The sequence below is a fragment of the Dermacentor andersoni genome, unplaced genomic scaffold (assembly GCF_023375885.2).
Source record: "Dermacentor andersoni unplaced genomic scaffold, qqDerAnde1_hic_scaffold ctg00000044.1, whole genome shotgun sequence".
Lineage (NCBI taxonomy): Eukaryota > Metazoa > Arthropoda > Arachnida > Ixodida > Ixodidae > Dermacentor > Dermacentor andersoni.
This window is the reverse complement of record NW_027314758.1, coordinates 45,205-65,726: the sequence shown is the minus strand read 5'-3', so window position 1 is coordinate 65,726 and position 20,522 is coordinate 45,205. Positions and strand designations below refer to the sequence as shown.

The 20,522-nt window shown below is 44.9% G+C and overlaps 1 long non-coding RNA gene across 1 annotated transcript; it reads right to left on the bottom strand.

The window, feature by feature from the left end:
• Positions 1-2,624: 2,624 nt before the first annotated feature.
• Positions 2,625-18,965, bottom strand: LOC140214451 (uncharacterized). The gene is made up of 3 exons (XR_011891385.1): positions 18,877-18,965; positions 10,575-10,801; positions 2,625-5,421 (listed from the first exon to the last, which is right to left on the bottom strand). It is a non-coding gene; the product is annotated as an uncharacterized lncRNA (long non-coding RNA).
• Between the last annotated feature and the right edge of the window lie 1,557 nt (positions 18,966-20,522).

Here is a 20,522-nt window from a genome sequence, read left to right as displayed (position 1 = left end):
GCAGGACCTACAGTCTCTCATCAAGCCATTGGTTGAGCACAGGCCAGCCTTGTAATCAACCTCCATCCAATGAGAAAATGAGCGACGTGGCAGGCATCCAGCAAGAGGCATTGCTCTGACCCACCAACCGTCGCCAGCTGGCAGGTGTCCTGCTGCATAGGAGGCCACTTTCTTTTCGATTGCGGGGCATCAATATAACGAGCAGTTTAGTGCTGAACAATTGTGTTTCTGACAAGCCACATTTTGTCATCTCTGTGTGACAGATGCCGCGAGCGCATCCTTGTTCTGTTTTAACAATCGCAATAGCTGGCCGCCAACACAGAACACAATTTTCAGTAAGCATTTCTTTATGGGGAATACGAAGACAAATGAATAAGGGTAATTCAGGATACCACCCGACCATATTTGCTTCACCCTACAGAAAAGCTGAAAATAATTTGCTAGAACTCTACGAAAAGTATTAATTGTCCCCATCGCACTAATTGCTTCGCTACCTGTGTGACAAGCTGATGACACCATGGTGGCTCCATGTTTGAGCAGGAAAACAAAATTTAAAATGAGAAAGTAGCCCAGCGAGCGCACCGTTTCACTGCAGTGGGCACTTATCAAATGCGACGAGCCGAGACTGCTATCCGCGCATGTGTAACCCAGAGGAAAGATGAGCAAAACGTGAACAAGGTGAATGCAGGAGCCAACGTTTCGACAAGTCGAAACGTTTGCTCCTGCATTCACCTTGTTCACGTTTTGCTCATAGTCTTGAATTTCCATCTCCCGCATTCCCCATCTTTTCCCCAGAGGAAAGAAATTTGTGAAGGGCCTTGCGGGAGCACTTGTGAAGCGCTTGTACTTAATTCGAATGTGAAATCAAGAGTTCAACAAAAACTCATCTGGTCGGATGCAGACCAAGAACATTAAAAGAAAAGAAAGCATGTTTCAGCTCCCATACGGGGGGGCCTTGTTCTCAACGAAAGTAAACAAAAGGGGGAGATTATGTACCTGTGAATAGATAGCACAAGAAGCGGGCATAACCAGAAGGAAGGCTGCCATCATTGCAGTTCAGCGTGGTATAGATTAGTAATGACTCGAGATGCAAATGTGAGATTAGATTACTTTCAGTGGCTAGCACATGCCCCCTACCCCAGTCAATATAATGTCTTTCTGTTGCAAAATACTCAGCAAGAGCGCATTAGACATCATGACAGTGTTCCTTGATTCACCTTTCAAAGTTTCCCATCTCGCCGTTGTATATGTAACTGCAGTCTGCACAAGGAATATTGTACACAATGTTAGATGTTTACGCGATAATTTTGCGACAGTTTCTACGTGTTCCACGAGCTCAAAACAGCGCGCCACTATGCCGACATCCAACGGTCTGTAAAGACCGTTGGATGTCGGCATAGTGGCGCGCTTCATTTGTCTGCTTAGCATTATTATTTTGCTGAAAGTGGTGGAGTGGGTGCAAGTTTGTAGTAGTAATAGGGTGTTGGAATAAGTGGCGTCCAAAACATGGCTGCCCAATTTTGCGACAGTTTCTACGTGTTCCATGAGCTCAAAACAGCGCGCCACTATGCCGACATCCAACGGTCTGTAAAGACCGTTGGACGTCGGCATAGTGGCGCACTTCATTTGTCTGCTTAGCATTATTTTGCTGAAAGTGGTGGAGTGGGTGCAAGTTTGTAGTAGTAATAGGGTGTTGGAATAATTGGCGTCCAAAACATGGCTGCCCAATTTTGTGACAGTTTCTATGTGTTCCGTGAGCTCAAAACATTACCGACTGTTGTATGTCAGCATAGTGGCGCGCTTCATTTGTCTGCTTAGCATTATTACTTCGCTGCAAGTGGTGGAGCAGGTCCACGTTTGAGTAGTAATCGGGTGTTGGAATAAGTGGTGTCCAAAACATGGCAGCCTGGACGCATTTACAGCTCTGCAATCACTTCCGGCATGTGCTGTCCGCAAAAGCACAGCTCTCGAGATTAGTTTCCATTACTCAGAGGGAGCCGTCGCTGGGGTGTGGATCTGGACACCACCTATTGGCATGCGAAGTAATTTGGCGCGTCGTGCAATGTTTTTTTTTTTCCGATCTACTAGATGAATCTCTGCTGTAACGCTACATTTGCAACAAATCTGTCTGCCCAGTTCACATGCAATATCGAAAAATAACTTCCCTGGTGATTATGTTACTTCCAACCATTTGTCACCATGAGCACCGCAGATGCTCAGTCTACGGATCAATCGGCAAAGTCTATGCTGGTACGTCTCCGTTACGCTAAAACTGCCCCATGTCTGCGTCGATAAGCCAGACATGCAATACAACCCCCGCGATGAGAAATGTGTATAATTTGTGTCCCTCCTAAGGTGTGGCAACACTGCGGAGCAGGATAAAAATTAAACCTTGTCACGATGACGTGACACCGGAAAATTTATATCATTTACAAAGATCTTGCCGGGCTTTCTACCCCAATATGAATCCCCTGAAAGAAGGAAAAAGAAAAAAGACTGGTCGTACATGTATAGTGCAATGTAATGGGCAATCTTTAAAGGCGCAGTGAATAACTGTTCAGGTCGCAGTTAAAATTTGTATGCTTTCTAGGCAGCACGTCGTGCAACAAACATGGCTCGCTGGCTTTTACACCAAAAATTTTATTGCACAAGACAAGGACAACGCAGAAAGCACATTCGAAACTGCTCAGAAAAGTCATGCGACACAGAACAATGCCATCCTTTTCTTCCACTTGATAAAATGAGCATGAGCAGAACTATGACGGCGGCTAACAACTGCACGGGCTCCAGGCCGACGTGAACGAAATTTCAGCGCTTCCAGTCACGTGACCCTGTTTAAGAATATCCCGCAAATGTGCCCCAACACACATTGTCAGGGGCGACTTAGACAAACGAGTATCATAGTCTAACGTGGTGTCAAGAACGAGAAGAAAGCGGGTTAACCGAGGGGCCCGATTTTTATTAGTCATATCATGAGAAGCCAACAAACACTGACACCAAGGACAAAATAGGGGAAATTACTTGTTTAATAAATCAAATAAAGAAACGATAAATTAATGAAAATTAAAGTGGATGAAAAAACCAACTTGCTGCAGGTGGGAACCGAACACACAACCTTCGCATTGACCAGCTGCCAGTTGACCAGTTGCCTTCACCCAAAAGGGTCACGTTCTCGTGACGCCTGCAGCAAAAAGGACATTCCACGTACGCTGCCAAGGTCTGTGAGTGGTGGCGCTGGCTAACACTCTCAGGGTTCTGCTAGGACACTTAAATACCCAAGAAAGTGGATGGGGAAATGGTGCCGTGGTAGCTCAATTGGTAGAGCATCGCACGCGAAATGCGAAGGTTGTGGGTTCGGTTCCCACCTGCAAGTTGGTTTTTTCATCCACTTTAATTTACAGTAATTTATCGTTTCTTTATTTCATTTATTAAACAATTCCCCTATGTTGTCCTTGGTGTCAGTGTTTGTTGGCTTCTCATGTGGTGTCAAGAATTTTTAAAGATGTGCCTTTACGATCAATGAGACTACTGTGAGCGGGCAAATGAGACTATCTTTCACTTCTGCAGGATTTACACTCTAAAATGTGTTGCACCCTTTGAGGTATTAGCCCACCACACAACTTGGTTGAATTTCGCACCCTTTGGGATACCAAGCTATGCCACCCTTTATGGTGCAATTATGTACAGCAATAATCGTCGCCAATCTTGTGTGCAACACCTCACCCATTTTTTTTTGTTTTTCAACACAGCGTGCCTAGTACTTTTATCAGGAACATCACATGGCTTTAAGTGCTGTTTAGTGTTCCCAACAGAAAATAAACTGGTGCACTGTGAAAACATGCACGCAACAGTGATGACAACTATCGTAGAAAAAGAAAAATGTACATCTTTTTTAGAGTGCACCGCTTGAAGTGCGAGACCAAGAAATGCCTCAATAGATGTAACATCAAGATGGTGGATAACGCAAGGTATTCCACTAGTGCTTTGTCTGACACAGCCTTTGACCACACACCTAAGCCTCACATTTTAACATTTTAACAAAGTTAAAGTGCAGTACAGAAGCACCACATAGGCTGGGTAATGCGCAATCGACAGGCAGAATGGGCCTCGTATAGTTGCAAACTAGAGTAGAGGTGATGTCCCAAATGTGATGCTGAACCACTGCCACCAGTTTGTAACTTGCTGCTTAAAAAAAAAAAAAAAAGTTCAGCTTGATAATGCGAGTGGAAAAATGACGCATTCTTCCAGTACCTAATAAAATGTTGTGGAAGATCACACAATTTCAGAAATTCAATTGATACATTGCATTGAATTACTGCAAATAAAGGGAAGGAAGCAGGAAGGATACGTCCGCTCTAACTCAGTAAAATAACAGTTATGCAACTTTTTAAGATGTACCTCAGGAAGTTTAAAAAGATGAAAGTCTCTCAGTTCTGAGCTAAGTTTTACGTAACCCAGTTGTGCATTCGCAAGTTGCAAGTGAAAATGTAGTTTGCAGATTACAACGTTCTCAATGCCACAGTTCGCTCCACATGGCTAGAAATCATGGGACAAGCACCACATGGTCAAGAGCACAATTTTGTTGCCCTTTAGGGTGCAGACTTGACACAAACGGTTATCGTTATTTTATATATTTTTTTTCTTTTTTGTCAGCACTAAGCTTCCAATAATATTTCCTGCCTGAAACGCTACGGGACACTCGGAAACAAGCGAGGTTGTTGAAGAGATGGTACGAACGCGCAGCGTTACACAAGGAAAATGCGCACACAACAAATGGCCGCATATAGATTTTGGACCAAGACTACACCCTAAAAAGTGTAAAATGTTCAAGGGTGCATAGATGGCTGCGCCTCTGGTAGAGGATGTCACAAGCTCTCACAAGATTATGCCGATGAAACTACGCAAATGCGGAGAACTCATGTAAAGGTTTCAACATCAAAAAAAAAAAAAAGCATATTAACCAAACCTATGCAGTACCGAAGCAATTTATCATAGAAAACATTGGGATTTTTTACAGCGTCTGTTTGGAATGTACCCCAGCAGTGGCAGCTTGCGGGGCTCCTGATGCGCACAAATGTACTAGGCCACCGAGCATATGATAACAGGACAGTACAGTTTCATAGAAACAAGGTCACAGAAAACAAAAGCACTTGCACAGCCAACTCAACTCAACCAATATATTTCAAAGTAAATGCTGAGAGTGCTGGCCAATCAATTGGCACTGCGTCTGCTGGCTGGTTGCCAACGTAACGCTCGAGCAAATAATAGCCCACAAGACCATTAACCAGTCCCTCGAAACTAATGTTTTCACTATTCTCTGCAACAACAGAGAACATAATGGCCGTAAGGCTGTCGTGATTGGCCACATTGAGCCTACTCAGCGTGTTGCTTGCTTGCTGGCGGTTCAATGTACCGAGCGACCTGCAAGATTAAGAGAAATATGAAGAACATCACTACTTAGTCTACTTGGCACATATTCCAGAATTGAGAGAAGTTTCACCAATGCTAAACACACGTGGGATAAGGACCAAGAGTGCCCACAACACAATGATTTCATGGGATGCATAGAATGCAGAAACAAAGAAGCATAATAGATTTATCTTTTCGTACAGATGAACAATCGAAATACGTCAGCGTGCACATTATCTTACAAAAGGTAATTTTTTCACGTGGCGCAAGACAGCGACAAGGCGTTTACAAACGTACATCCTAAATTTTTTACACAAGTCTTTATATTTAATTAGCACCTCTCCACCTGAGCATGAGTGCCATGAAACAGTGGGGTGCAAGAGCACGTAAAGCAATGACAAGACAGGTGGTCACTATTACGCCAATTGCGGTGCAGTGTTCCCAGAGGCAATCATTCGAACACCACGCTACTTAGCAGATGTAGCACTGCCATGTGTTTGGACATGCACCTGTGGCTGTTTATGGTGTGCCTATGCTGCACGTGCCCGAGTTTAGATAATAGGCCATGATATTTATGATAGTGATGTCATCGCAGAGATCATTACCTTGCTCTCAGGCAACGACTTACAATGGACATAACTGCCTCCTGTGTTTTTCCTTGGCATTAACACAGATTCCCACCCTTAAGTTTTCTAATTACATTGCATTCACTAAACAAAGAAACTGCATTTAGCATAAGAGTGCTACTCAAATCAGTTGCAGTTTTTCCAAAGAAGTACTGTCATTATACTTTGCTTTTATTCATGGTCTTATTATTTATGGTATTGCTCCCTAGTATACCTATCGTTGTCATCTTTCCTTTATTCAGCACATAAAAGATGAGGCCACTCGCATTATAACCCAAAGCCATTTTTCCTGTAATGCCTCCTGACACTTACGTACAAACCAGATTCTAGAAGTTAGATTTGTTCAGCTATCATTTAGGAGTCTTATGCTTCGTATTACAAAAAAAATAAAAAAAAATATCAAGGCTATAAACAGGGATAAAGTGCCTCAGAAAGGCAGGCCAACATTTCGATAGGAGGACCTATCTTCGTCAAAGGCGGCCTCGTCAAACTCAGCATGTTAGTTTTAAAGGTTTTGTACAGTGACGTCACGTGCAGCTGTCGGTGGCGGCTGGTTGTAAAGGGAGACTTCAAAGAGAAAGAGCGCTGTCGCCTGATGTCTGTGGGCACGGTTCCCAAGACAGCGGGACAAGAGCAGGAGGGTGGGAAGGTGGGGAGAAAAGAAAAGAAGGCAAAGGAAAGGGAAAAAAAGGAAAAGAGGGGGGAAAAAACAAGAAAAGAAAAAGACTGGCATGGGACAGTGTTGGGGAAGCGAGAGGTTAGGGAGCATACAGGGGTGTCGTTGGCGGCATGCTTCTGTGGGTTTAGAAAAGCCGGTCAGGCGGTCAGTGCGCCAGTAACAAAAAAGACCCAAAAGGACGTCAGTTGAAAGAGTGACTTTAGTAATTTAGCAGTATACACGTCGAGCAATTTAGAAGGCGTTAAAATGGCGACAAGGAGTCTGGGGTGCAATGCATGGGGTAACTGGAAGGCAGTGGCATGGTCTTTCAAGAGACCTTAGCCCCAGTATCTCAACGTAGGTGTTGAGGTACATATATAGGTACACTGTTTACATTTGTAAGAGTGCCGTCAGTAGCACGCTTTGTTTCCACAGACGACGTGCGCAGCTCTGGCGCGATATCGTAGCCATCATCTGCGCACAGCCCATCTAGCGCGGCACCATGCCTTTCTTCTCACGCTTTCGTTGCGGGGAAATCATGCCACCAGTGGCAGCGGTGAGAGAAAGAGAGAAACAGCTTTATTGATCCATAATGAAATAGAGCGCGTCAAGCACCTGATGGGGTGGCTCCCTCTTCACGGGTTCCATATCCTTCCAGGGCCACCTGGCCCCTGTGGATCAGACAGAGCTGGTCTTCCAGGGCGGGGCTGGATAGCAAGATCTGCCATCACTTATAAAGGGTGGGGATAGTAGGAGAGTTAGTTATGGCTATAGGTTGGGGGTGGTCTTTAGAGAAATTGCACTCTCCTATGACGTGCCGGAGGGTGCCTAGTGCATTGCAGTGAGGATATGTTCTCTTATCTTTCTGGGTATATTCTGTTCTGTAGGCAGGGGTGGGGAAATGATCCTGCCTGGATTTGCCTGTTTGTCCGGCTCTGTTCAAGGAGTGGTGGCGGTGTGGGCATGTCTTCCCCTGTGATACTTAACTATATATGTGCAACTGGGCTTCCCCTCGTCTCCACCTTGATGGCCCGGGAGTTGAGTGCTCGGACCTGCTGACGAGCACATTCATTGCCCTCAACTGAGAAGCGGGCCGGGGCCCAAGCTAGATCAATTGTTTGTTTAGGAGACATAGCTTTTCCAAGGATTTTCAGTGCTGCAAGGGACACCCAGCCAGATCTGTAGTTCTTGTGCGCAGCTTGTGAGTCGGTGACAATCTTGGTGATCGTTAGGTTGTAGGAGTGCAAGGGCTCTCGCCATTTCTTCTGCTTCCTCCAAAGATGGAGTGTTGATTGATGCGCAGGTGACCAGCTTGTCCAGCCCGGTGAACGCGACCGTTGCCCTCACAGAGCATTTGGGTAGAGAGGTGTCTGCGTATGAACAGTGACGTCTTTCTCCAGGATCCAGGTGATGACTCTTGCCTGGGTGTTGCATCATCTGGCGTGCCATGTGGGGTTCATATTGTGCGGTAGTGGTTTGCATTCCTGCTTCTCAGTCCACTTTTCAGGTAATTGGCCGTGGTGGGTGTAGTGTGATTCTTGCCATCCAATTTTGCGAAGGACACTGCTGCCACCTGGGTCTGGCTAAGACGGGCCCTTCGAATGGATAGGTGGGCTTTTACGAGCTCGGCTACTGTGTCGTGGACTGCCATTTGAAATAATTTTGTTGTGGATGTATTTATGGGTATACCTATGGCCTGCTTCGTGGCTTTCCTGATTATTGCATCAAGTTGTATGACATCCTTCTTGAAGAGTTGCATGTATGGCGCTGAGTAGACGATTCGTGAGATAACAAAGGCCTGAACGAGGTGCAAGACGTCCGATTCTTTCAGACCCCTCCGCCTCTTGGCCACTCGCGTGATCATGTTCAAGATCTGGTCTGACAGGAGCTTGATTTTTCTCATCATGGCCGTTGCCTTGCCGTCTGCCTGGATCAGGAGGCCCAGGATCCGGAGTTGAGGTACCAGGAGGATCCGGATCCCTTCCAGAGTGATTCCTGTGTTTTCTGCTTGTTTCTCCAATGCACGTGGTCTGACAACGGTCAGCTCAGACTTTTGAGGCTAACTGCAAAGGCCACAGGTCATTGCATAGCTGTTGACCATGTAAGCCACCTTTTTGGGGCATGTCTTTCATCCAGCTACCCGACCCTGCCCTCGCAGTCCAGAAGGTGATGTCGTCGGCATGTAATGCATAGCCGAGGCCATCTGTTGATTCGAGAAGCTTAGGCAACGGCAGGAGAGCCATGTTAACAGGAGGGGGGAGAGGACCACACCTTGAGGCGTTCCTCTATCCCCCAGGGAGATTGGTTGGGATGTCTCCTCTCCTATTCTGATCCTGGCCGTTCGGTTGCCAAGAACGTCACAGATGTATTTGTACGTTCTCGCTCTGCAACCCGTTTCACGTAGGTTGCAGAGGAGACTTTCATGTGTGATGTTATCAAAGACACGGTTAAGGTCCTAGTAGTGCTCATGGCACCTGCTTCGTTGCCTGCTTGATTACCAGCTCATTGAGTTGTACAAGAACATCCTAGGTGCCCACGTGTTGCCTAAAACCATACATTGTCTCTGGCATCTGGTCGGTGGCATCCAGATCCCCATGCAGGACGTGAGGGAAATCAGTCTCAGCGGCGACAACACCCAAGGGAGCATCACATCAAGCCTTACTCGTAGCCACTCGGAATCGCCCCTTGCAGGGAGCACGCTGGTACCATGAACTGACCTCAGCAGCTGACGCTGCAGACGAACCTAGCCTTCTCCACCTCACACCACCATGTCGTGGTCGCCGGCAACTCAGCACATGTGCACGCCATTTCCCCTCTGCTCCTTTTTCCACTTTCCTCCTCATGCACTCTTCGTTAAAGGGGCTCTGAACCACCCCCTTGGCTTGGTGAAATAACAATCTGCAGGTTGCATGTACTGTTGTGAACATCTCAGCTGAAGTTTGCTGTCATACATGGTGCGTGGAGCTCTCAAAAGGATTGCGAACTAACCTTTCTCTCAAACGCTCTCATTTCAACAGAAGCCTGCCTCCTTACTCTCCTAAGCAAGCAGGGCTTACGTTTCATTTTGTAATAAAGCGGATTCTCATACTCGACTACTAAAGCCCCCTCTATACTGTTACCGAAAGGGTGAGCTGATGGAGGGGGTCTATCGACTGCTATTGGTAGCGGTGGTCGGCTACATAGCGTAGATATAGCAGCCGCTGTGGTGTGCCGCCGCAAGTTCGCTGGCTAAACGCACTGCGGCTCGCTGAGGGCAACTGCGTTAAGCTTATGTTTAGCTAGTCGTAGATGCGAATGTCGGAAGTTGTGGCGTCTACATTAACATCCAATATGAAATTTGAACTGTGCCCCACTGTGCCGCGGCCTTTGCAGTGCAAGGCATTGAAGAAGGAACCGCAGCACAGCGGAGGCCGTGTTTGATTCCCAATAAGTCCGCTTCTGCTGAACGCAGTGAAGTACTTTTTGTGGCAAAGTATTTCTGAAATAGCCTATTTTCACTTCGCATGCCTTTCTCCACTCTACTATTAAGTGGTTCAGGGCCCTTTTAATTTCACGCTGTGCTCCGTGTTCACTTTCATCTTTCGCTGTTTTCGTTCATTCGGTTACGCCAAGGAACGGGCATCTAAGAGTGTCACTCTAGAAGTTTGGAGACCCCCTTTGTGGAACATTAATTTCTATTACTATAGCAAATTGGGTGCATTTGGTTGAGAAAAGCGACGCATTTTCTGTATGGTCACATCTTTCTATGGAAAACTGCACCAAAATGTTTGTGCAGAATGGGTGATAAAAACATGCATCAGACACCACTGTTCTAACCCTGTCAGAGCTCCTTTTCCTTGCAAAAGAAAGGCAGATAAATTCATTTAGTCTCTCAAACTTACTCGGCCGCCTCCATCCATCTTTCTAGATTCCTCCAGATGGACAAGAACGAATCTTCATCAATTGTGATGCTGCCTTCGGTGAAAAATCGCAACAACTTGACGGCTGTTTTTTTATGCACCGCTCCCCAAGGGCCTTGGCCAAGGACTTGTTTCAGATCCTTCGCGCTGATCCTGTCTTTGCCCATTGCAGCATCCCGAAACTTGTTGCGTATCAAGTACTCCTCCATCTGCAGAATGAATTCAGGCCAGAATATAGACAACAATCCTAGTGCAAACAAGAAAGCATAGCACATCTACACTCACCACAGTAAAAGTGAAAATTTTACTTCGGTTGCTGCCTTGTGCTTTTGTAGTGACATGCAAAGTAAGAAACAACCTCGCAGGATCTTGAACATGGTAAGCAGACCTAACTATAGCACATGCGAAGCTGAAAGAAGCCTGAAAATTGAATGTCTACGCCGCAACTACAGTCATGCTTCCCAAGATGGATACTAGCCTTAACTGGAGGGAGCATTAGCTGAGCTACCAGCCGGCTTGCGGAGGTTTAGTCTAGAGTACAACTTACAAAATATGACTACTGGCTGTGGCCTTGGCTACATCAAGCTGGTAGGTAGATGTCTACTAGCTAGCTGTGTGCTTCCTGAGATTACCTTTTCAAATCAGGCATTGAGATTAGAGACTTTTCTCAAAGTCCCTTAATTGCTTCCTCGCATCATGTTTGAGCTTCGCTTTATATTCGTCAATGTCGTTCTAGAGTTCATATTTTAAATCTGCACTATGAGGACACCGCTAAATTGCAACAAATAAAAATGGCACTTCTTGGCAGCAGCAAAGCTAGACCTAGAGCAGCATGACTGAAGCAAAGCTTCAGAAGTAACTGACATGTGTCTGTAGAAAAGCAGAGGCAAAAAGTGTCCATAAGTCGTGGCTACCCTGCTGCTGCCAAGTGCCCAACGTGTGAAAAAAATTGACAGTACCTCGAACCCACAACCTTTATTGGTAGCACCAACACAAGGTGGTACCATGAATTCTGATGCCATAATGCCGGACATTGAATTTTTCAACCCATGAGCCATCTAAGGCTTTTGTCTCAACTCTACGGCGGCCAAGGCTTATTATTAGGCCTAACAGTAGATTTGGCTTATGTGGGCACTTATACAGGGTCCTGAATATTTAGCTGCGCGTGTTGAAAAAAAATATTTAACGCTCACCACTGCACTGTTCTTGCTCAAATTTTGCAGAATGATCGCATTTTGGCGTCAACTTCGTTTAGCATAACACCTGGCACAATTAGTCACCTGCTTTTTAAGACAAGCTGTTTTCGTGTATGGTAAAAATGGCATCTGAAAAGCCAGCCCTGGCACAGACTTGTGTCGCAACCTGTCGTCATCTGCAGAAAGCAGCGTTTCAGGGACGGCTGCCGCATGTTGCGCACTCCTGGAACAGGCAGCTGCCCTCCCTGACACACTGCATTCTGCAGATGATGACAGGACGTGACACAATATTATGCTTGCACCATTGTGGCAGCAGCTTGCATCTCCGTAAGTGCCAAATGTTATACTAGACGAAGTAGACACCAAAATGCGACCGTTCAGCAAAATTTCAGCAAGAATAGTGCAGTGGTAAGCACAAAGTCTTTTCTTGAACACGTGCAGCCAAATGTTCAGGTGGACCCTGTATAGGCAGCATTGATATATTGTGAAATTTATTTTCCTTCTTGTTACTAAGGAGGAAGCTCGGGTTAAAGGCCTCTGCTCCCCAGTGCAGTTTGACAACGTGTAACACATAGCTGAATATATAACATTAGCATAAAAATCTCAGAAGCACTTGCAAGTTTCTCATAGAAGTGGATAAACACACAACAGAAAAAAACGGCACTGTACAAAACAAGTTAGACTCAATTAAATATTGTTTGTTTCTAAGTACACTCAACGGTGGCGGTCCAGCGAGTTTAGGATTTGGGGCAATTTTTGTAGCAGGAAAACTCGTTCTATAGCAGTTTAGGAGCAGCTACACCAGCGGGAGGCGGCGGGGGCCCTGCGTCCGGGAGCGCGTGGCGAGCACCCGACGACGCCGACGCGAGAAAGGGAGGCGCAGAGACGACCGCTCATGAGCAAACCACAGAAAGGACTGGCCGGCAAGCAGCCGTTAATTGCACGAAGACTTCCCTGCCAGATGTCACCACCTCATTGGTCTAATCCAAACATGTGGATGGATGGAAGGTAAGAGCGTCATCGCCCCTTTGAAACGGGGCGATGGCAGTTGCCACCATGCTCAGATTTTTATCTTGCCTTTTATTTTTATTTTTACCTGTGTTGTGTGTTATTGAATTTCTCGATTTTCTTTAAATACGTCTTCCTACCCTTTTAACCTTATGTCACCTCTCTGCTTTTGTGCCACCAATCCTCCAATCGCCTTTTGCTAATTTCCACCGCATATTTACATGACCATTATTATCTCTGAACCCAGGGCCTCAGGAAGGGTGACTGTGGCCGCATCGACGTCGGGCTTGCCATTGTTTCTACATATTTAACACACACAGTACATGTGCCTTCTTCATTAAATTTCTTTTTATAGCTCCGCGTTCTAAGACATCCTGATCTAGCTTCAAAGAGTAGGGCACTGCCTCTTGAGTTATCATAAAACGCTTCCTTTCTGATCTGCTGTTTCCAGTATCGATATAGTTCCACACTATGCTTCTTTTCCATTGAATTTACCCAATTTTTATCTTCCGCGTTTTTAACCTGTCATTTAATGCTCTGTCTTTCTTCGTCCTCGTGTCTGGCATACTTAAGTATAAACCCCATGCAAGCGATCTTGCACGCGACAGCGACAAGCGACGGAGATGGCTGTCGCGTTCGCTCGTTGCCTACAAGTTGCACCCCATGCGAGCGATGACTTCGAGCGACGTCTCCCCAGTGTTGCCGGTATGAGGGCAGCAATATAGGCGCCGAAACTAGCGTGACGCGTGCTTTATTACCTTAAGTTATGTGTTTTACTGTAAAAAGCAGCATAAAATATTTCTGAAAGTCTTGCAGGAGGTTCTTATCCTTGCACCTATAAAAATTCAATCGTTTGCTCGTTCCCTGCGACAATTGGAAGTACTTGAGTTATGTACATCCAATTCCGGCTTTGCGTTATTGGCTAGTCGCTCATAGCACTTCCGGGCGATGAGAGACTAATTCTAGATTTGCAGAACCCAGCAATCGCGCGACAAGACCGAGCGATCTGTTCACGCGACGGCCCGATCCGTCGCTCGTCGCTGTCGCGCACAAAATCGCGCTGATGGGGTTTAGCCTTTATTGGTTAGCTTCCTAGTTCTTTTCCGCCATTGTGAGTCAACGCTCTTTCTGTATAGGTATTTTAACACCTTAGCTGCCCACCTGTTATCGTCCAATTTCCTCGGACGTTTTTCGTGTAGGATTTTACTCTGAGCTTCCCGTGCTTCGAACGATGCCCAGCCCATGTCCCCCTGTACTGCTTCGTTTGTGGTTTTCCCGTGGGCACCTAGTGCTAACCTTCCCACAGCTCTCTGATTTACTTCTAGTCTCGACCGAACCTCTACCCTTAAACACAGGACCACATTCCCGAAAGTAAGCCCCGGCACCATTACTCCCTTCCAAATACCTCTCAGTACCTCATACCTGTTGTACCCCCACAATACCCTTTGACTTTGACTTTATTGAAATTTAGACAATATACAGTTGTCCGGGTGAAGAGGGCTAAAGGTGACGCACGTCGTCACCTGACGCAGGCACAGTTTCGACATGGTAAGTTGCGAAGTACAATTTTTTTTTTTTTACGGGAAGATTATAACAATTCATACAGCAATATATACACTGTACATTCAAATCAATCTAATTAATTATGTATAATACCTACAAACATGTTCACTTGACCAAGAAAAGAAAAAACAAAGCAAGGAATCCTAACTGCATCTCCCATACAACAAAAAAATGTTCACATGACAAATATGTTCACTTGACAAAAAAGAACAAAAGAAACAAATTTCTAACTGGTTTATACACGATTTAAGAAAAATCTTTGTCTGGCTTCGGAAAGCAGGCAAAGAGGAACAGTTTTCCATAAAGTCTATCAGAGCAGGATAAAGGTTTAACACATTATGAATTTTCCAATTTAACAGTTGTGTCCCGTAATTCGTCCTGCATTTAAACTTGGTGAAGTTGGTTCTCCTAAACTCGTCGTGGGATTCATGTTTGGTATACCTCAAAGAGAAAAGTTGTGGATCAATTTTGAAATCTGAATATGCAAGCTCTGATAGTCGCAGTTTGTATAGTGATTCAATGTCCAGGATGCGATTCTGCGAAAAATATACAGATGTTGATTCACGTTGTGGTAGATTTTCAATAAAGCGCACACTTTTTTTCTGTAATCGATGGAGGCTTTCCATGTTAGACCTAGTAGTGGTGCCCCAGACAAGCAGGCAGTAATGCAGTCGCGAATGAACGGTATTAAAATACAGTTGACGTCGAATATAACGAGGCAACAATAAGCGAAACTTATTAAGCATACCAATACAGTATGCAAAATTACGCTTAATATAGTGAATATGGCAAGACCAACGAAGGTTTTCATGAAATTGAACACCTAAAAATTTAATTTGTGCTACCTTCTTTAGCGGTCGCGACTCGAATGCCACATCATTATTAATATGAACAGGTCTGTTAATAGGGGTAAAAACAATGTACTTAGTTTTGTCAACATTTAATGAGAGTTCATTTGTAACAAGCCAGTCGGATAGATTCTTAAGACATAAGTTTACACGCGGGATTAAGGAACCTAGATTTTCACCAGAAAAAAAATACACTTGTGTCGTCAGCGTAAAGGATAATAGAAGGGGTTTGTGGGATAGATACCATGTCATTGATGTATAAAAGAAACAGAGTAGGTCCTACGATTGACCCCTGAGGAACCCCAAATTTTATTAGCTCAGAATTAGACGTAGCATCATTAATAACAACATACTGGGAACGACCGGAAAGGTAGTTTTGCAATAATTTAAGTGAAGTGCCTCGTATTCCATAATACGGTAGTTTGCTAAAAAGTATATTATGTTTAATAGAATCAAACGCTTTGCTGAAATCTAGAAAAACACCTAATGTGTACAATTGATTTTCTATGTTGTTAATAAGTTTATCCTTAATACTGAGCAATGCAGATTCAGTTGATTTCTTTCTCTGAAATCCGTACTGGCTGGGAGAGATTAACTTGTGTTTGTTAAGATAGGTAGTAATCCGTGTATTAATCACTTTTTCTACTATGTTGGAAAACAACGGTAGAACTGATACAGGTCTATAATTACCAATTATATTGGCAGCACCGCCTTTAAACAAAACAGCAACTCTTGCCATCTTCATTTTTTCGGGAAAAATACCTGTTGTCAAGATTTGATTTGTTATATGACAAAGTAGATTAACTATTAGGTCAGCAATTGCTTTAATTGGTGCTACCTTTATGCCATCAAAACCGCAAGAACAGTTATTCTTGAAACCTAATATAATATCATTAATCTCTGCAGGAGTAGCTGGATATAAGAAAAGGCTGTGCTGAAGATTATGTTCCATGTATTTTCCAATATTACTGGGCGTTCCGGCAGGAAAATCTCCAAATGCCAAAAAATGTCTGTTGAACTCGTTGGCAAGATCTTTACCACTCAGAACCGTTCCTCCAATTGTCATTTGTGTAGGTATATTTGTTTCTGATTTCTGTAGAAGATCTTTGACTGTACGCCACGTTTTTTGAGGGTCAAAGGAGATATCTGAAAATTTATGAGCGTAGTATTGAATTCTAGATTTCTTTATATCTGCACCTAATTGATTTCTAACTTTTTTATACTCTTTCAAAACTGTCAAGTCTTTAGATTTTATAAACTTGGAGAAAAGCCTATTTCGTGCCTTGATTCGCCTGAGCAGGTCTCGTGTAATCCAAGGCTTCCTTCCTTTTCTACACTTTGCTATTGTTACAACTGGGAAAGCGCATTCATACAACTCTGTCAGTTTGTGCAAGAATTTGTTGTATAAAATATTAGGATCTTCATCACGCTGCAATTGGCTCCAGTCAACAGAGTAGACGATTTGACGAAAATATTCAATTTTGCTTTGGTTGATAACACGGTAACTATTTGGCGGGTAAGTATGTTCGAATGTTTGTTTATTTGACCTTTCCATAAAGCAGAAGGTTGACAGGTGATCACTGATGTCGCTCAGGAGTACTCCTGCCGTGGTACCACCAATATCACTGTTTGTTAGGCATAGATCAAGTGTTTCGCTGGAGCTTGTGATACGAGTAGGCGTTGTGATTATATCGGAAAAGCCGTCGGCCAACATCATATCAACAAATTCATTGACAGAATTTGACGTTTCTAGTAGGTTAATATTAAAATCACCCATTATTACCACAGGCCTACTTTGTAAGGAGAGGTCGCCCAATACTATTTCTAAAAAGTTGAACTCTTGAAGAGACGCAGAAGGTGGCCGATAAATTACGCCAAATATGAATGCATTTGTCTGAATAAAAAGTGATTCGTATGAAGGGCTCAAAACTGTGCACTGTGGCATTATTTCGTAAGAAAAACTGTTTTTAATGTACAACCCCCTTTTTTGGCTTTCCTAAACAGCGCTTCACACCTATAACCAGGAAAGCGAACATCATTCGATTCAGTATACCAGGTTTCAGTGAAAGCCAGCGCATCAAATTCATGGTTCAATGATGACAAAAAAATATCAATTTCTTCTTGTTTCTTAAACTGCATGCATTCAGATGATAAAAGGAAAAGCAACCGGATTTTGAAACCTTCATACATTTAAAAGAGTTAACATCGTGATAAGGACTGTTATCCATTTGAACTGTCATTCACACTAGATATACACTATCTAAATAGCACATCATATCATGTTATCAATGTCACTTTCATCCCTCAGCCCTCAGTTTTTAGTGCAAATATGTGACCATTCTTTTGCCACACAAACCGATAGTTCTTTTCCCTGCCTTTTGCACTTGCTAACCAGAGAAGGCGTTTGTTGAAAGGTGTCAGGTTGTCCAAAAATTTCACGTTTGGTGCTTCATTCTCAAGGCGCGAGCGATTGCGCATCCACTCTTCCTTATGTAGGACGGATGAAAACCGAGCAAGAAGGATAGGCTTCTTTCCCTTTCGTGCAGGTAGCCTATGAAGCGCATCAAGGTTACCGTTCTCAAGTAGCAGGAGCTGCTTGAGAACGGTAATTTCGTCTATACCCGCGGACATACATTTTGGAACATTTGCTTCCGCATTTTTCCTGTTAAGATTGGTCAGTTCTAAGCTGTTTTCTATTATGCTATTCTGTGTTGCTCCCTCATTTGGGGCGATTACCCTATCGTCTTTCCTAAATGACTCTGCTATAACTGAACCATTCTAGTTCACAGCGTCATCTCCCTCTAAACAATTTCCTTTGGCATCGTGAATCTGTTCCTGTTTTCTGTGATTAGCTTTACCCAGCCAGCTTATATGGTTCCAGAATTTTCTTGACCCCCCTTTAGTTGCATCGCGAACTTCAGCCAGCCAGCGGTCAGAGGACTGCTTTATTTTAGCCTGGATGAGGCCCTGCACTTGTTTCTTTTGTCAATAATATTCCCATTTTTGGCCTATTTCCTCTTCAGATAACTGCGCCCTCTTTGCTTCTCTGTGTTCCCGAGATGCCCACCGTGGTTGTTCGATGGCCTAATTTCCTTATTCCACCAACTTCGTGGCTTCCTCTTTCTTCTCCAGCGGTTTACTCCTTTTACTTCATTTATTTTTGCACTAATGAGTAGTTTAACTGATTATAATCCCACCTTTCCATGGGATGTTTCTCTATTGCTTCCTCTATGCCAGCCGCTATTCGCGCTAGCCACACTAACCTTCTAGAGGGGACGCATGAGCTACACTCACGCAGGACTAGCCCTACTCACAACGGCACGTATTTCCCCACACTCACAATATATCGGCGAACACGTATTACCACGACCGACCTCAACACGAGGCCGAATAACAGTGGCCCCCATACCCCATACCAAAGACATGCACCCTAATTACAATAAAGCAAGGCGAAAAGCACGCGCACAACATATTGGAACAATGTATGAGAATAATCCCACGTAGTACAACACAAGACACAGAAAGAATCCGAGGGAGCTATGGCGTCGCCGAAGATGGCCGTAGACGAAGAAAGCCTAGGCCAACCCCAATTGAAGCGTAAGAAGAAACTTCGAAGTCATGCAAGCAAGTACTCTAGAGTGGCGGCAGGCAAGTAGCATTAACACCTACCCAGACGGAACTCTGAAAAACACTGAAGCGGCGAGCAGGCCGGAATAAAATAGAGGGACCTTAGGCCGGAAACGACCACAGCGCATCGCCGGCAGCGGTAATCGAAACGCCAGCTAAGCCTTTATTATGTAAACTTTATTTGCAACGCATCAAACCAGCACGTACAGAAAAACATTTCTACCTAAAACTATAAATCTTTCCAAGGAAATTCAGCTTAAATGCTAGCCATGCTTTTCCTCCTCAACTCGTTCGCCAAGCGAGCATGTGCTAAGCTCCGCCTTCACTGGAGTATAGTAACCATAGTAACTATGTTCACTGGCACCTGAACTATGGTGGCTAGAGGGGGGTAGTGTGACGGGCGCCTCATCCGCGCCATGGAGGAGGAGCGCGCGGAACGCGGTGAAAATTTAGCCACCGCGAGGGGCACTGCTGTGTTCAAAGGTGCCACGCTTGCGACGGCCGGACACTGACAAGGCTTCGCCGGCTGCGTTGACGCTTCGCTGTCGCCTCTGTCGTCGTCCGTGAAATTTCTCAGCAGTGTTGGGTCGTCGCGTTGCCACACGAGGAATGGACTCTTCAGATTCAGACTGTTGGATGTAATTAACCCTGCCGTCAAGCCGCTCAAGCACGTGCTTTATACCTGGATGCAAAGGCGGGTATCGATCTTGCTCGCAAAAGCTTTCTGTGTTTAAAGCCCCAACTGATGTCTTGCGAAGGGAGCAGTGGGCCTGAAATATTAAACGGGCTGAAAAAGCGCTTACTAACGACAGCGTGGTTTGTGAACGGCACTTCGACGAAAGATTCGTCGAAAGGACCTACCGGCACACAGTCAGCGGTGAGGTTGTGGAATTGCCGCGCGATCGTCCGCGTCTGAAATAAGGCGCCGTGCCCGCTGTGTTCCCTGAGGCACCTAAGTATTTCACGGAGAAAGCTCCGATGAGAAGGAAAGAGAAATATATGTGAGCAGCTTGGACCTGCTGCAAAACGGCAAAAGCTGAACGCTATCAACAGGCAAGATGCCCAGCAAGAAAACACCGTAGCGCAGTGCGCGCAGCTACTCCAGGGACCAGATATACCAGATATCATTGCCTCAAATAAACAGCACGCCGTGCAACTTGAGCGTGCGTGTCATAATGTCTGCCTACCTGATGCAACATGGATTAAGGTAACGTTTCCAAGTTAACGTTACAGTGAGTTTTTCGGAGCCAGTGAGCTCGAGGGCGAGCAGGTTGACCACATCTTGGTGCCGAATTTAGTGAAATTCAGGTCAGAAAGCAACCAACCGGAATCGTTGTGTTGCTCTGTATTCCTCAGGGGCCAATTGCGCTCACAGTGCACTGTTTCTTCGCCGGAGGAAGCGCAGTCAGTGCTCGACAGCACACATGCACTTATATTGTGTGGAGGCTGCGGCGTGAAACCAGAGAAGCAAGAAACATATATATCGTTTGCTGGGTGTTACTTTTCCATCAAGTGCACTTACGTATGTGAAAGTAACGGCCCCTGAATTCATTGCAAATACTTGAGAAAACTGCTGCAGAATCAATTTTCACGAAAGCGACGGAACGGGAGAGAAACAGTTAAAAAAATAATGAATGAAAATGTTCGGTGCAACAGAGCCCTGACTACAGCATTGCTATTTCTACTCT